We start from the raw sequence: 15471 nt of genomic DNA on the forward strand, positions 1-15471 counted from the left end.
GCAAAAAAAGCAAACATTCTGGGATGTATTAGCAGGAGTATTGTAAGCAAAACACAACAAGAAATTCTTCTGCTCTACTCCATGTTGATTAGGCTCAACTGGAGTATTGTGTCCAGTTCTGGGTGTCACACTTCAGGAAAGATGTGGACAAACTGGAAAAAGTCCAGAGAAGAGCAACAAAAATGATGAAAGGTCTAGAAAACATGACCTATGTGGGAAGGTTGAAAAAATTGGGTTTGTTTAGTCTGGAGAAGAGAAGACTGAGGTAGACTGGATAACAGTTTTCATGTACATAAAAGGTTGCTACAAGGAGGAGAGAGAAAAAATGTTCTTGTTAACCTCTGAGGATAGAACAGGAAGCCAGAGGCAGATTAAGATTTATTGGGGCCTTGGGCACAAAGAAAATTTGGGCCCTCACACTCCCTCTCACCATGGGGCCCCGCGCCTTGCTCCTGCTCTTCCCCCCAAGTCTGCACCCCTTGGCCAGGCCAGAAGCTGGAGCCGGGCCATGGTAAGACCTTACAGGACAGATGGAGGGTCTGAGGCTCCCCACACTGGCCTGGGCTCCCTGCAGGCTCTTATCACAGCCTAGGGTGACCATATGTCTCATTTTGGCTGGGACAGTCACTTTTTTAAGTGCTGCCCCTGATGTCCCAACTTTTTTGGCAAAACTGGGCATTTGTCCCATTTGCTCATGCCAACTGAACATCTGTGGGGGGCAGGAAAGGGGCTCAGACCAGCTCCACATGGGGCGGGGGCCAGCTCCACATAGGGGAGCGGTGGTTCAAGCAAGCAGTTTGGGTTATCTCTGCATGGTGGGAGGGAGGACAAGTGGCTTGGATCAGCTCCGTGAGGGTGGGAGAGGGAGGCTTGGGGCAGCTCCTCATGGTGGGAAGGGGAGGAAATATGTTCACCATACCACAGCCCAGTTCCGGCTTCCAGACTGTCAAGGAGGCAGGGCCTCAGGGGGGAAGAGGAGGAGCTGGGAGCTGGATCACAGTTCTGGTGGGCCTCCCCACTTCTATACAGGTTCCAGTGCTCCTGTGGGGGCCCCCAAATTGGCCGGGGCCCCTGGACATGGGCCCCATGGGCCTGTGTGTTAATCTGAACTGCAAGAAGCAATAGGCTTAAATTGCAGCAAGTTTAGGACAGTTTAGGTTGGACATTAGGAAAAACTTTCTAACAGTCAGGGTGGTTAAGCACTGGAATAAATTACCTAAGGAGGTTGTGGAATCTCCGTCATTGAAGATTTTTAAGAACAGGTTAGACAAACACCTGTCAGGGATGGTCTAGATAATACTTAGTCCTGCCATGAGTGCAGGGGACTGGACTAGAGGACCTCTTGATTCTACAATTCTATCCTGGTGTTTTGAGTCACACAAGGATAGCACTATATTTGAAGGAACCTAAGAAATTCCTCCACATAACATACTGTAACTATGCCGCCAAAGGCCACAATATTGACACTTTTCGGCATCTCATGAATGCAACCATTATAGTCTCCTTCCTCATCGGCTAACTTTTGCAGCCCATGAGGAAGGAGCTGAATGTAATAATGATTAGAAATCTGCAGTATTGTTTTTAAAATGTTGTAAAGTTTACAGTGTGTGAAGGGGCCATTTGGGGTGGGGTTTGGTTCCTTTCAGGGACAACATTAGGAGTTACCTACTTGTTCTTTGAAGACTGGCCATCATTTGAAGAATATAGCAGTTTTGAAGGTACTGGAATAGAAAAGAGAGATGTCTTTCCAGTCCTGTAGAGGAGGTCTGGCCACCTATGCCAGAGAGATGTTTCTGGAAATGGCCACCCTTCTACATATTGCTGAGTGGAGGAGTTTGGTGAGTTATGAAGTTGGCTCAAACCTGCCATTAAACCTGAAGAACCAGCTTGATTTTCTTTTACACCAAAAATTTCCCAAAGTATGCTTCTACGACTGAGAGAAAATTGACTGTATTCTATGTGAGCAGAGTTCCCACGGAAGAGGAACAGAGAACTACAAAGAATGTGTCTTCCCCATCACTACCCCTCTGCATTGCCAGAAAGTCCAGCCCTTGTGAAACAGACAGTTACACCATAAGTGTATTTTCTTCCCTGAACTTTTGGTTAACACTGCAAGCCTGTCACCTCTTCACTGATTGTGTTTGTGCAACCACCAGAGCAGATCTTTCACTCACCCCTGCTTCAGCAAAGTATCTCAGCGTGGGAGAGACCAGACTGGGAACAGTAATAAACATTTGAAATAGTCACAAGGAGAGTGGATTGCTCTGATGTTCCTTGGACAACCAAAGGGTTCGCTTTCCCTTCCCAGACCTAGGCAGGCCCACACTCAAGCCAGCAACTACTAACCCACCCGCTTCTGTGTGGCTCCTGTTACTAAGGGGAAGAAAAGACTGGGGAAGGAGGAAGAAAGGTGGTTTTGGGTCACTGAACAACCGTAAATATAATAAAACTGTTCTTTCCCCACTGGCTCTTTTCCAAACCTGTCCCCACTCCCATGTCCATTTGGTCCAGGTACTATTGCTGGCAAAGTTCTGGCAAAAATATGCACAGACACAGGGGCACAGTGACTGCTCATTAATAATTTTGTTAGAGTTTCTGTTACATGTGCTATAGTGGTTCATGGGATTTCAATGAAATCATTGGTTTACAGCCAGGTGTTGCTCAGGGACCAGGTCGGGGTGGAGGGTGAGGTAGGTTGGGTGCTGGCTTTAGGCAAGAGTGAAAATTTCCCAGGAGTGTGTGTATGGGTCCATTATAAAACTTAACAGCCTCAATTTCTGGTTCCTGCAATGGGTCTGGGTACTCTTCAGGCTTCATTGGGAAAGGGACTTCCTTAACCCAGTCTAGCGAGTAGAGGTGCAAAATCAATGCTCCTCTTCCTACAGCTCTCCCAGGACTTCTGCAGCGGTCCTCAATGTCTCCTTACCCTGTCCTTCATAGGTGTCCCATTATATGATGATGCCAGTGGGGCTGAGGAGGGGGATATACATCACTCAGGATCCATACTCTTAGCCCTTAAGAGCACTCTATCCGGCTCATTGTAGCAGGGGCATGTGTGAAGTTCCCTCCCAGAGTGATTGTTTGAGTCCTTTACCCTCTGATACAAGAGCCTCAGGTGCTTTGGCACAAGGACGGAGTCTGGTGAATGCTCGCCTCCTCCAGCCTCCGTGAAATCTCTCAATACTGGTGTATGTTCCTGCCACTTTTGGCAAAGTCCTGGAGGATAGTTTACCCTGAGCATACATTGATGAGCACTCAGGTGTGCTCCAGAGACCAGGCAGCAGCTGTTGGTACATGATTGTCTGTGTTAATCAACCAAGTTCACCAATGAACTGTTCAGAAATGCTCAGTGCATGTCAGCTAGCAATGGGAAGTCATAGCCTTAATACATTTGGGTATGGGTCAGGCAACAAAGGGTTCAATGTATTGTGGGACTAGACCCAGAGGACTATCAATACTTGTGACCTGGTATATGCCCCTTGCACCATCAACTCTGCACCATAGAACAGGTACAGGGCCATGTCACAGCAGAGGCATGTACATACCCACACCCCTCATGCTTCCTAGTTTACTTGCTGTGAGCTCTCCTTCAGGAATATCCTTCAGGGCTTCACATGTGTACAGTGAGGTTATAGCACAACAATGTGTAATTGTGAAGTCACAAGTGGAGAAGTAGCCTAAGAGCAGTTTCAGGAATGCTTTAAAATGAGGCAACTGGTAACAGCTCAAGGGGCCATTTTGGAGGCCAGAGGTCAGGCAGATACCGACTCCCTAGTTACACATCCCATTCCAGGATGAAAGGGCCAAGAATGGGGTTGTAGGAAATGTCAGGCCAGCCCTATTCCAACTGTGGATTACCCCCACGCTAGTGCCATGCTCTGGTAACCTGTTAGTCTTTGTGGCTCCCTTGCATATACAACTCCAGAAACTTGGTTGAGGTCCCATATGTATAAACATACTATGCATTTCCTGACAAGATCAATGTTTGGAGCGTCCAGCTCCACTTATTTTGTCCACCATTATCAAAGTAATATATCAACAAGATATAACCTTAAAATTAACTATTTGTGATCCCTTCTGAGGCTTAGTCCAGACTCTTTTCCATATTTCACTGAGGAGTTTACAACTCAAGTCCTTTCACTAAGCAACGGCTAGGATAGAAAGGGAACACTGTCTGTGTTGGTGGCCCCAGGAAAATAGGATTGACTTGTAAAGTTTTTGCCAAATTAGACTGCTATCTTTGCCTAAAATTTGCATTTATTAAACCAACTGATCTGTGCAAAGTGTGCTGCAAACCAGAATTTTGCAGCTGTGATGCATGTGCTGTCATGAGGTTACCAAGGCAATGAAATGCAACCAATGAGCATTTGGTGAAAAGCTATAAACCTTTTATGACCTGTGTGATAGCAAATACTTTATAGAGTCTGTGTAACATGAAATGCCTAAAAGAAACCATGTAACCTCAAGTTAACTACCCGCTAATTTTTTTGTGTGATCTATCCCTCTTTTTAGGGTAATCTCACTTCAAGGAAAAGGGCTGCACAAAAGTATGCTGCTGGTGATACTGATGCTGCTGAGCACCATAATGGTGCCTCTGCACTGGCAGGATATACACCCCCAAGGATCTCAGGGTAGCCCTAGAGTCCTTGAAGAAACATGTCATTGGTCTTGTCTGAGAACAGGGTTCTTCCATCGAAACACAAATCTTTGATGGCCTGTTGAACATCAGGCACAATGCTGAAATTTAGCAGTCAGGAAACCCTCCTCCTGGTGATTGGAAGGTCCTCAGTCCATTGGTTAGAATGCTCCTGTCATAAATATAAAGGGAAGGGTAAACCCCTTTGAAATCCCTCCTGGCCAGGGGAAAGCTCCTCTCACCTGTAAAGGGTTAAGAAGCTAAAGGTAACCTCGCTGGCACCTGACCAAAATGACCAATGAGGAGACAAGATACTTTCAAAAGCTGGGAGGAGGGAGACAAACAAAGGGTTTGTGTCTGTCTGTGTGCTGCTCTTGCCAGAGACAGAACAGGAATGGAGTCTTAGAACTTTTAGTAAGTAATCTAGCTAGGTATGTGTTAGATTATGATTTCTTTAAATGGCTGAGAAAAGAATTGTGCTGAATAGAATAACTATTTCTGTCTGTGTATCTTTTTTGTAACTTAAGCTTTTGCCTAGAGGGGTTCTCTATGTTTTTGAATCTAATTACCCTGTAAGATATCTACCATCCTGATTTCACAGGGGGGATTTCTTTATTTCTATTTACTTCTATTTTTTATTAAAAGTCTTCTTGTAAAAACTGAATGCTTTTTCATTGTTCTCAGATCCAAGGGTTTGGGTCTGTGGTCACCTATGCAAATTGGTGAGGCTTTTTATCCAACATTTCCCAGGAAAGGGGGGGTGCAAGTGTTGGGAGGATTGTTCATTGTTCTGAAGATCCAAGGGTCTGGGTCTGTAGTCACCTAGGCAAATTGGTGAGGCTTTTTACCAAACCTTGTCCAGGAAGTGGGGTGCAAGGTTTTGGGAAGTATTTTGGGGGGACAGACGCGTCCAAACAGCTCTTCCCCAGTAACCAGTAATTGTTTGGTGGTGGTAGCGGCCATTCCAAGGATAACGGGTGTAATATTTTGTACCTTGGGGAAGTTTTGACCTAAGCTGGTAAAGATAAGCTTAGGAGGTTTTTTCATGCAGGTCCCCACATCTGTACCCTAGAGTTCAGAGTGGGGGAGGAACCTTGACATGGTGGCACAGTGGTGGGATTAACCTGAAATCATCTGAGATCCAGTTGAGATTTTTTGAACTAGAAATACAGATTTTAAAAAGGAAATTTTTTTTTCTTTGGAAAGAAAGTCCAGAAAGCAGCTTTGAAACTTTGGCCAAGCAGAGACAAAAGGGGATTATCTTGTGAATTGCAGGTTTTTTTGCCTGGAGGCAGGGTACTTAACTCCTGCAGGGAAATTCACAGTCTTCCAACCCATTGTTTTTTTTTTTTTTTTTCTTTTCTTCCTAAAAGTAAATAGGGGGTGTGTGTTCTACCCATTTGCTTTTTCTTTGGGCTGGGTAAGCAGGTTTCCAAGCAGTTGGAGGTTTTTTGCTTTAATTTGGGCCCAGAGCAGAGACAAGGGAATTGTCTTTTTCTGTAGGCTGACAATCACTATCAGAGAATAGGTATTCTATTGCAGCACAGCAAAATTTTACAGCCAAGTTTTGTTTGTTTATTTCTAAACCTCGGGTGTAAAGTTAGTTAAAAACAGAGAGGTTAGAATGACCAAATCCTCAGCTCGACTACAGCTGGAATTAGCCAAATTTCAGGCTGAGGAAAGACAAAGGGAACATGAAAGACAGATAGAACTCATGCGGCTGAAGAAGGAACAAGAAAGGGAGGCAGCGAGAGAAGCAGAACAACACCAAGCGGCTGCTCACAGGAGAGCTATGGAAGCAAGGGACAAAGAACTGGAGGAGAAGGAAAAAGAGAGGAAGTATGTGGAGGAGATGGAGAAGATAAAGGCCCAGCAGAATATACCAACAAACCGTAGCAATCCTTCTCCAGGTACCACTTCCCATCCCAGAAAGTTCCCCACCTACAAGGCAGGTGATGATACTGAGGCCTTCTTAGAAAACTTCGAAAGGGCCTGCCTTGGGTACAACATCTCTACTGACCAATACATGGTAGAGCTGAGGCCGCAGCTCAGTGGACCCTTAGCTGAGGTGGCAGCTGAAATGCCTAAAGAACACATGAACAAGTATGAACTGTTTAAATCCAAGGCAAGAGTCAGAATGGGGATAACACCCGAGCAGTCTCGTCGGAGGTTCAGAGCCCTAAGGTGGAAACCAGACGTGTCATTTACCCGACATGCCTACCACATTGTGAAACATTGGGATGCCTGGATATCAGGAGCAAGTGTTGAATCTCCAGTAAATTTGCCCTTCCTAATGCAAATGGAACAATTCTTAGAGGGTGTTCCTGAGGAAATAGAAAGATACATCCTAGATGGGAAACCCAAAACTGTAATTGAGGCAGGAGAGATTGGAGCCAGATGGGTGGAGGTGGCAGAGAAGAAGAAAACTGGTCGCAGTTGGAGCGGAGACCAGAAGGGACCACCCCAGACCACACCTTATTACCGGGGGCCACCCAAAGCCCCACCTACCTCCCAAAGAACCCTCCAGACCCCTTATCGTCCCACCACCCCGTTCTCCAGCAACCCTCCTCGCCCCAGTGACCCGTCAGCTGGACGATGTTTTAAGTGTAACGAGCTGGGGCATGTAAAGGCCAACTGCCCCAAGAACCCCAACAGATTACAGTTCATTGCACCGGAATCACACCAGAGGTCCACAGGCCCAGATACCTCCCAGATACCCTTGGAGCGGAGGGAAACTGTGAGTGTGGGTGGGAAGAAGGTCACCGCGTGGAGGGACACCGGAGCACAAGTGTCAGCTATCCATGCTTCCTTAGTGGACCCCAATTTAATCAACCCAGAGATCCAAGTGACGATTCAACCCTTCAAGTCCAACTCTTTCAATTTGCCTACAGCCAAGTTGCCTGTCCAGTACAAGGGCTGGTCAGGAATGTGGACTTTTGCAGTCTATGATGATTATCCCATCCCCATGCTGTTGGGGGAAGACTTGGCCAATCATGTGAAGCAGGCCAAGAGGGTGGGAATGGTCACCCGCAGCCAGGCTAAACAAGCCGTGAGGCCTAGCTCTGTTCCGGAAACTTCTATCAGGACCCAGTCAGAGGTGATGGACCTGGACCCCAGGCCAATGTCTGCAACAGCAGTAGTGGATCCAGTCCCAGAGACCCAGACGGAACCAGTCCCAGAACCGGAACCAGCCGAACAACCAACACCAGACCCCGTGTCAGCACTGAATCCAGTACTTGCAACCTCAACAACAGAGGGCCCCACCGAACCTGAACTGGCAGCAGCCGATAACCCGACCCAAGAGGCTCAGCCGGAGCCTGAATCCCAACATAGTGCACCAGCGGAGAGCGGTTCACAGTCAACAGAAACAGCTCCATCCCCTATATCGCTTCCAGAGGGACCAAGCCTAGGTCCACAATCCCATGAGGAACTGATGTCCCCAGCATCAGGGGAACAGTTCCAGACCGAACAGGAAGCAGATGAAAGCCTCCAGAGAGCTTGGACGGCGGCACGGAGCAACCCACCGCCTCTCAGCTCTTCTAATCGATCCAGGTTTGTTGTAGAAAGAGGACTTTTATACAAGGAAACTCTTTCTGGTGGACACCAGGAAGACTGGCATCCTCAGAGACAGTTGGTAGTTCCAACTAAATACCGGGCCAAGCTCTTGAGCTTAGCCCATGATCACCCTAGTGGCCATGCTGGGGTGAACAGGACCAAAGACCGTTTGGGGGGGTCATTCCACTGGGAGGGAATGGGCAAGGATGTTTCTACCTATGTCCAGTCTTGTGAGGTGTGCCAAAGAGTGGGAAAACCCCAAGACCAGGTCAAAGCCCCTCTCCAGCCACTCCCCATCATTGAAGTTCCATTTCAGCGAGTAGCTGTGGATATTCTGGGTCCTTTTCCGAAAAAGACACCCAGAGGAAAGCAGTACATACTGACTTTCATGGATTTTGCCACCCGATGGCCGGAAGCAGTAGCTCTGAGCAACACCAGGGCTATAAGTGTGTGCCAGGCACTAGCAGACATTTTTGCCAGGGTAGGTTGGCCCTCCGACATCCTCACAGATGCAGGGACTAATTTCCTGGCAGGAACTATGAAAAACCTTTGGGAAGCTCATGGGGTAAATCACTTGGTTGCCACTCCTTACCACCATCAAACAAATGGCATGGTGGAGAAGTTTAATGGAACTTTGGGGGCCATGATACGTAAATTTGTAAATGAGCACTCCAATGATTGGGACCTAGTGTTGCAGCAGTTGCTCTTTGCCTACAGAGCTGTACCACATCCCAGTTTAGGGTTTTCCCCATTTGAACTTGTATATGGCCGTGAGGTTAAGGGGCCATTGCAGTTGGTGAAGCAGCAATGGGAGGGATTTACACCTTCTCCAGGAACTAACATTCTGGACTTTGTAACCAACCTACAAAACACCCTCCGAACCTCTTTAGCCCTTGCTAGAGAAAACTTACAGGATGCTCAAAAAGAGCAAAAAGCCTGGTATGATAAACATGCCAGAGAGCGTTCCTTCAAAGTAGGAGACCAGGTCATGGTCTTAAGGGCGCTCCAGGCCCATAAAATGGAAGCATCGTGGGAAGGGCCATTCACGGTCCAGGAGCACCTGGGAGCTGTTAATTATCTCATAGCATTCCCCACCTCCAACCGGAAGCCTAAGGTGTACCATATTAATTCTCTAAAGCCCTTTTATTCCAGAGAATTAAAGGTTTGTCAGTTTACAGCCCAGGGAGGAGACGACGCTGAGTGGCCTGAAGGTGTTTACTACGAAGGGAAATGTGCTGGTGGTGTGGAAGAGGTGAACCTCTCCATGACCCTTGGGCGTATGCAGCGACAGCAGATCCAGGAGCTGTGCACTAGCTACGCGCCAACGTTCTCAGCCACCCCAGGACTGACTGAACGGGCATACCACTCCATTGACACAGGTAATGCTCACCCAATTAGGGTCCAACCTTACCGAGTGTCTCCTCAAGCTAAAACTGCTATAGAACGGGAGATCCAGGATATGTTACAGATGGGGGTAATCCACCCCTCTGAAAGTGCATGGGCATCTCCAGTGGTTCTAGTTCCCAAACCAGATGGGGAAATACGTTTTTGCGTGGACTACCGTAAGCTAAATGCTGTAACTCGCCCAGACAACTATCCAATGCCACGCACAGATGAACTATTAGAGAAACTGGGACGGGCCCAGTTCATCTCTACCTTGGACTTAACCAAGGGGTACTGGCAGGTACCGCTAGATGAATCTGCCAAGGAAAGGTCAGCCTTCATCGCACATCTCGGGCTGTATGAATTTAATGTACTCCCTTTCGGGCTGCGGAATGCACCCGCCACTTTCCAAAGACTTGTAGATGGTCTCCTAGCGGGATTAGGAGAATATGCAGTCGCCTACCTTGACGATGTGGCCATATTTTCGGATTCCTGGGCAGACCACCTGGAACATCTACAAAAAGTCCTTGAGCGCATAAGGGAGGCAGGACTAACTGTTAAGGCTAAGAAGTGTCAAATAGGCCTAAACAGAGTGACTTACCTTGGACACCAGGTGGGTCAAGGAACTATCAGCCCCCTACAGGCCAAAGTGGATGCTATCCAAAAGTGGCCTGTCCCAAAGTCAAAGAAACAGGTTCAATCCTTCTTAGGCTTGGCCGGTTATTACAGACGATTTGTACCGCACTACAGCCAAATCGCTGCCCCACTGACAGACCTAACCAAAAAGAAACAGCCAAATGCTGTTCAGTGGACCGGAAAGTGTCAGAAGGCCTTTAACAAGCTTAAAGCGACACTCATGTCTGACCCTGTACTAAGGGCCCCAGACTTTGACAAACCGTTCCTAGTAACCACAGATGCGTCCGAGCGTGGTGTGGGAGCAGTTTTAATGCAGAAAGGACCTGATCAAGAATTCCACCCTGTAGTGTTTCTCAGCAAAAAACTGTCTGAGAGGGAAAGCAACTGGTCAGTCACTGAAAAAGAATGTTATGCCATTGTCTACGCTCTGGAAAAGCTACGCCCATATGTTTGGGGACGGCGTTTCCACCTGCAAACCGACCATGCTGCACTGAAGTGGCTTCACACCGTCAAAGAAACTAACAAAAAACTTCTTCGGTGGAGTTTAGCTCTCCAAGATTTTGATTTCGACATCCAACACATCTCAGGAGCTTCTAACAAAGTGGCTGATGCACTCTCCCGTGAAAGTTTCCCAGAATCAACTAGTTAAAATCGTCCTTGAGATGTGGAAAATATTGTTAGTCTTTATGTACTTGGTAGTATATTTAGAGATGCATGTGTCTTATTAACTCTGTTTTCCTAGAGCTCCAGGAAGAAATCCCAGCCAGTGTTTCACCCTAGCTGAGATTTGGGGGGCGTGTCATAAATATAAAGGGAAGGGTAAACCCCTTTGAAATCCCTCCTGGCCAGGGGAAAGCTCCTCTCACCTGTAAAGGGTTAAGAAGCTAAAGGTAACCTCGCTGGCACCTGACCAAAATGACCAATGAGGAGACAAGATACTTTCAAAAGCTGGGAGGAGGGAGACAAACAAAGGGTTTGTGTCTGTCTGTGTGCTGCTCTTGCCAGAGACAGAACAGGAATGGAGTCTTAGAACTTTTAGTAAGTAATCTAGCTAGGTATGTGTTAGATTATGATTTCTTTAAATGGCTGAGAAAAGAATTGTGCTGAATAGAATAACTATTTCTGTCTGTGTATCTTTTTTGTAACTTAAGCTTTTGCCTAGAGGGGTTCTCTATGTTTTTGAATCTAATTACCCTGTAAGATATCTACCATCCTGATTTCACAGGGGGGATTTCTTTATTTCTATTTACTTCTATTTTTTATTAAAAGTCTTCTTGTAAAAACTGAATGCTTTTTCATTGTTCTCAGATCCAAGGGTTTGGGTCTGTGGTCACCTATGCAAATTGGTGAGGCTTTTTATCCAACATTTCCCAGGAAAGGGGGGGTGCAAGTGTTGGGAGGATTGTTCATTGTTCTGAAGATCCAAGGGTCTGGGTCTGTAGTCACCTAGGCAAATTGGTGAGGCTTTTTACCAAACCTTGTCCAGGAAGTGGGGTGCAAGGTTTTGGGAAGTATTTTGGGGGGACAGACGCGTCCAAACAGCTCTTCCCCAGTAACCAGTAATTGTTTGGTGGTGGTAGCGGCCATTCCAAGGATAACGGGTGTAATATTTTGTACCTTGGGGAAGTTTTGACCTAAGCTGGTAAAGATAAGCTTAGGAGGTTTTTTCATGCAGGTCCCCACATCTGTACCCTAGAGTTCAGAGTGGGGGAGGAACCTTGACAGCTCCCATTAGTAAAAGTCCATAGTCCAGATGATTGAGCATTCTAACCAATGGACTGAGGACCTTCCAATGATTTGGAAGCAACCAGAGACTTAACTTAAGCCTGCTACAAGCCTGAACGAAGAAACTTTGCATTTATTGTATGTATTTGATTCCTTTAAACAATTTTAACTCTCTCCTTTCTTTCTTTTTATAAATAAACCTTTAGATTTTAGATACTAAAGGATTGGCAACAGCATGATTTTTGGGTAAGATCCTTTGGGATCAGAAGAACCTTATGTTTGATAAGCCTGCTTTTAAAGAACCACTCATCTTTAAATTCAGTGTTTTTGGGGGTGCTACAAGAACTGGAATATCTATGGAAACTGCTTACCTGACTTCTTGTTAGCCAGTGTGGTGAGACAGAAGTTTAGTTTTATCTTATGGAGGAATAACCACCAGTTTGGGGTGTGTCTGCCCTATTTCTCAGCAGCAGTTGTCCTGAATTTAGTATTCTCAGTTGTGACCCACTGAGGTTACAGAGGGCAACTCTCCAAGGGGCAGATGACTGCAAAATGTCCACCAACTTGTGGGGGTTCTCATGCAGGATGCCCAAGAATGCAGCCACATGGTGCAAAAGGTCTTGATATGCCTTTAAGTCCTCCAGTATTGAAGGGGAGGATGGGCCAGGTAGTACATCCTTGTCCGGAGAGGAAGATGAGGCATGTAATTGAGCCAAGGCCGGATCTTGCCCCAGGGATAATGCACCAAGACAAGAGGGCTCTGGAGGTCCATGGGGAGGAAAACAGCTGGAGTCTCAGCCTGTTGTGATCTGTGGACACAACTGCAGATCTGGTAGGTGATTTTGCCTTTGAATGAGACAAAGAGCAGGACCTCCATGAACAAGGGCCTCCATGAACAAGGGCCATCCCACTGATTCCAAGGAGGCCACTGATGTGATTAAGGCATTGATGGCCAGTAGGCACCTGGCCAGAGCCTCTCTTCCGACCATGGGGCACATGCCAATCTTGGGGACCATAACAGTCCACTAATGGCATTTACTGGGTGATGCAGAGTGGGAGGATGATGATCTTTACTTTGATGCGGAAGAGTCTTGGGATCCTGGTGACAAGGGCTGGGGTGAGACTGTTACTATGGAATTGAAGGGTGTGTTACCCCAGAATTTGATCAAGCTAATAGTGGCCATATTGTGTGCATTCTCCCACCATTAATTAATCAAACAGAATGCCACACAGTAAAGGGTTAATTTGGACAAGCAGGACTTTTGGAGACAAGGTCAAATACTAGCTGCAGGCTTGCAGTTTCTGCTAATCAGAATGGGAGGAGGGGAGAAAAGAGTCAACAAATTATGAGACTGAAAGAAAATAAGTTGGATGGAGACATTGAGTTTGGGCACCTTTGATATAGAAGCTTATTATGATTAAGATTTTTAGGACTGTTTCGTTGATAAGTAGCTTACTGAAGTTAGGAGAAGTGATGACCCAGTAGGGGACATTATGAACTATGTGTTTTGTAAAAATTAGTTATAAAAAGACTAGATAATAGAATGTACTTTGGAGCAGTTCTCTGAAGCTATCCAAATTTTTCCTGACACCATACTCCCCAGTAGGGAAGTGACTGGCCATCGCTGACCTGCTGCTAATTACTCAATACCATCTCAGATTTTAGATAATTATTTGGGATATCTGTGTGTGCTTAAATCTAATAAATAGTAGTTTTAGAAAAGAGCACACTTACTTGTATCAATCTTTCATCAGCTAGAAGCGCTGTGTTCCCACTGATTTATTCCTGAGGCTGCCTGGAGTGAAACGGTTAAGTTACCACTGCTTTGGGTTCTGAAAATCCTGGGCAACAAGACCAGAGGGAGCCAGAAGGCAATCTGATTCATTTGTTGCCTAGAATGAGGCAGGAAGCCATCTATCTGAAAGCATGGACCCTGCACTGCTCTCGAGTCTTGTGATGATCCTGCAGTATTTCATGAGCTGCGTATCTGATGATATTGTGATGCCTGCCCTGCTGTGTGCCATGAAAAGAAACAATTCAAGATTGCTGTTGGCATTCACAGAGCAGCTGCACACAGTGCATAGTCGTTACTGGGCTCAGGAAACAAGCACCAAGTGGTCGGATCAAATCGGGATGCAGGTATGGGATGACGAGCAGTGGCTGCAGAATCTTCAAATGCACAAAGCCATCTTCCTCGAACTGTGTGCAGAGCTTGCCCCTATCCCCTTCGGACACCAAAATGAGAGCTGCCCTCACAATGGAGAAACAAGTGGCGATTGCTATGTGGAAGCTGACAACTCCAGACTGCTACCAATCAATCACGAATCAGTTGGAGTTGGGAAGTCCACCATGGGGGTTGCAGTGATTCAAGTGTGCAGGGCCATTAATTGCTGCCTGCTATGAAGGACTGTGACTCTGGGCAATGTGTGGGAAATAGTGGATAGCTTTGCAGCAATGGGATTCCCTCACTATGGTGGGGTGATAGATGGCATTCATATCCCCATTTGGCCCCAGACCATCTTGTGAATGAGTACATCAACTGAAAGGGCTACTTCTCTATGGTATTGCAAGTGCTGGAGGATCACTGTGGTCATTTCACTGACATCAACATGGGGTAGTGCATGACACATGCATCTTCAAGAACACTGACCTGTATAGCATACTGCAAGCAGGGACTTTCTTTCCAGATCAGAAGATTCCAATTGAGGATGTAGAAATGCCAATTGTGATTCTGGGAGACTCAGCCTACTCCTTGCTCCTGTGGCTCATGATGCCTTATACTGGAAACCTGGATTTCAGCCAGGAGTGCTTCAACATCAGGCTCAGCAGGTGCAGAATGACCACTGAATGTGCCTTTGGCAGGTTAAAAGGTCACTGGTGCTGCCTTTCTGGCATGTTAGACCTCAATGAGGAAAATATTCCCATGGTCATTGCAGCCTGCTGTGCTCTGCTTAACCTCTGTGAAACTAAGGGGGAAAAGTTTCTGCAGAGGTGGAGCATTGAGGTGGATTGGCAGGCGGGTGCTTTTGAGCAGTCAGATATCAGAGCTGTTAGAGGGGCACAATGGGGGGCTATTCGGATCAGGAAGGTTTTGAAGGAGCATTTTGACAATGAGCCCCAGTAATGTGTCTTTTTGTAATGCATTGGACCAGACATTGTTTTCTTGTACCATTGAATGACCCTTGTAATGATTGCTGTGTGAGCATTAATTGTAGTTTGCAAATGTGTATGAATTTCAGCAGCAAACACTCTTTATAGGAGACAATTAAATATTCATTTTATTTCTCTAAGTAAATTTTTACTAAACAGCTATACAAACATTACTATTTCTTACAAGCATGAGGATTCAGACTGGGTCCGTATGCTGCTCGCCTGTGTGCAGCTTTAGTGCTTGCAGAAGTTATTGCCGATTGGCATGGCACAGTTTCCTACCGGCGGTGAGGGGGTGGGAGGGGGACAAGGCAACCTTCCTAAGGAACCCTCAGCAAAGGATTGCAGAGTACCTCCAGGAGAGATTCCTAGAGATCTCTACGGA

The sequence above is a fragment of the Caretta caretta genome, chromosome 2, assembly GCF_965140235.1.
Source record: "Caretta caretta isolate rCarCar2 chromosome 2, rCarCar1.hap1, whole genome shotgun sequence".
In the NCBI taxonomy this organism is placed as follows: Eukaryota; Metazoa; Chordata; order Testudines; family Cheloniidae; genus Caretta; species Caretta caretta.